At 38.6% G+C, this 2,505-nt stretch overlaps 1 non-coding gene across 1 annotated transcript; it reads right to left on the minus strand.

Annotated features, from left to right (window-relative positions):
* Window positions 1-282: 282 nt before the first annotated feature.
* On the minus strand, window positions 283-356 carry trnai-aau. Its single transcript has one exon. It is a non-coding gene; the product is annotated as a tRNA-Ile (tRNA).
* Between the last annotated feature and the right edge of the window lie 2,149 nt (window positions 357-2,505).

Here is a 2,505-nt window from a genome sequence, read left to right on the forward strand (position 1 = left end):
TGCGAGGAGCCGACAGGCTTCCGCTCCTCGCAGCAGATCGCAGCAACGAGCCTCTCAACGTCCCGACCAATCAGAGCACACTGGGCTCACAGGGAGGGGGGGGGGGGGGGCAGGAGCTCCAACAAGCCGTTTAGGACAGAGAGTGAATACACATACTTTACAGAGATGCTGTATGAGAAACCAATGTGAGTTTGGAAAATTGCACAGTATAAATCTATTTTAGTATACCTCAACAATGGAATTATGATCAGTAGAAATGGCCATGACATAAATTAGATTCACTGGCTAGTATGGGGATTGAACCCATGACCTTGGCTTTATTAGCACCACGCTCTAACCATCTGAGCTAACCGGCCTAGAATTCCACTGTATTGTGATGTGTGTGACCTTTTCTGCTATACATTCAATGTGATATTTTTAACTAGTGAAAACCCTCACATTAGAGGGCGGCATACTGCCATATAATGGTAGTTTATTGTTCTTTATTTAAAAATTAATGTTAAGATTGTTATCCTGCTAGTTATTCCCATTTTGCTTTATGTAATCTGATGAAGTCTCTTTTTCTGTACGGTTTCAGATTCATCATTATCATATCCTAATAATGTGACAATGTTACATTATCTTCTGTTACTCTCAAAGACTGATCCTAAGTAATTTAAGTACAAAAGTCTCAATTACTATACTTGTTATGGCCTTACTTTGACTTTACCTCTTTCATATATTTGTTCTTTTTTATTGCATGGTGTGAATGTTTGCGGGAGTTGCCTATGTCCTGTCACTGTGTTTTATTAAACCCTAACATAAGTGAAAAATGTCATGCCTTACCTCAGTGGGTTATGGAGTTGTTTGTGCTTCAGATCAAAGTCTTCCTCAAAGCATTTAATGTAAAATGCTTTATTGTTTCCTGCAGTTAACTGAAGGAGGATCCAGAGGAGGGAAACCGCAGTCCAGTCCCCTCGTGTCGTTGAGCATGTGAGCAGCACTACTGTGAAGCTCCTGTTTCACCATTTTATTTTATTTATCCATTGTTCACAGCTCTCAAGAAAGGAAACAATTATTCTGCCTTAAATGTTACAAAAATAGTCCTTTTATAAAAAACGAAATATGTGTTTGTTTTTTTAAGTTTAAACCAGTATCTGGATGAAGAACTTCCACAATATGTTTACAAATCAGGTGTACCTATAGTGTCAAAGAAGAAAACGTAAGCCAAATACAGGAAATATACAGCCCTAATGATTCCAGATTAAATGTTAGTACTGTATTCTCCTCCAGAAATTTATTTTAGTGTAGTATAGTTTACAGAAGTTTTTGTTTAGTACATGAATTAAAGGTGGGGTAGGTAATTTTGGAAAAACCAGCTCGAGATCGCTACAATTTGAAAATACACAGTCGGAAAAAATCTGCCACTTCCTTACAGAGCCCCTCCTCCAACACACACGAACGCGCACATGACCAATGAGGGCACAAGATAAGTTTGTGCACAGATGGAAGGCTGACAGGCAGGTAGGCCATCCAGTTATTTTAGCCGGGCCGGCTAAAATGATTGGTCGTGCTTTTTACTGTACTGCGGCTTCCACAGATGACATTTTTTAATGGATTTTTTGTCAAAGCACTTAAGATATTCATTGCTATCGGGATGTTAAGAGCATTCCATGGAATATAACAAAAAGTGTATCTCCAGCCGGTTTCTCAAACTTACCTACCCCACCTTTAAAAGCGTACACATTTTTTTTTGTTAAATCAGGTGTCCAACTACTGCATTAAAAAACAATTTTAATGTGTAAGCATGTGCCTTTTAATGTATCATTCGGTGTTTTAAAAAGTATTCAAATATTGTAATCATGCTAGTATTCCATAAGTACAATTTTGATGTACATGTACTTGGGTATTTTTCCATTATCTGCTATTTTATAATTCTACTTCACTGCAATTCCAAGGGAAATATTGTAATTCTTACTCCACTACATTTATTTGACACGTGTTGCTACTAGCTACTTTTTACATAAATAATGTGTTCATATGAGTACTTTTCAACCTCTCCTTTTTTTAATGTGACTATAAGGGAATACTGTTACCTTTTTTGTGTATCCTGATTACGTAATCCCATTTCAAGTAAGACACTTCTCTCTAAGCCTGATCAACTCTGATTTCTGGATTTTATGCTTCATGTACAAATTCCTTCAGCACTCTTACACACCCAAATCATTTTTTAAAGTATCAGAGTTAACACATATTGACTGGTAAAAGGCTGATTAATCATCAAACTGTTCTCTAACCCACATCAGCAGGGGTGTGTGTGATGATGACACACTGCAATAGTTTCCAGTTGATATATATGATTCGTGGAGGTCCAGATTAGGCCTGGGAGCCGGTGCCAGGCTCTCCTCGGGTCTTCTCCCCTGGACAGGAACCACACAGAGCCGGGACCACACGCTCTTTATTTATCACAGGTGCAGACCTCTTCCTAATGGAGCCTCATTCCACAGCTGACAAAAAACCTCCCAC

This window comes from Trematomus bernacchii, unplaced genomic scaffold (assembly GCF_902827165.1).
Source record: "Trematomus bernacchii unplaced genomic scaffold, fTreBer1.1, whole genome shotgun sequence".
In the NCBI taxonomy this organism is placed as follows: Eukaryota; Metazoa; Chordata; class Actinopteri; order Perciformes; family Nototheniidae; genus Trematomus; species Trematomus bernacchii.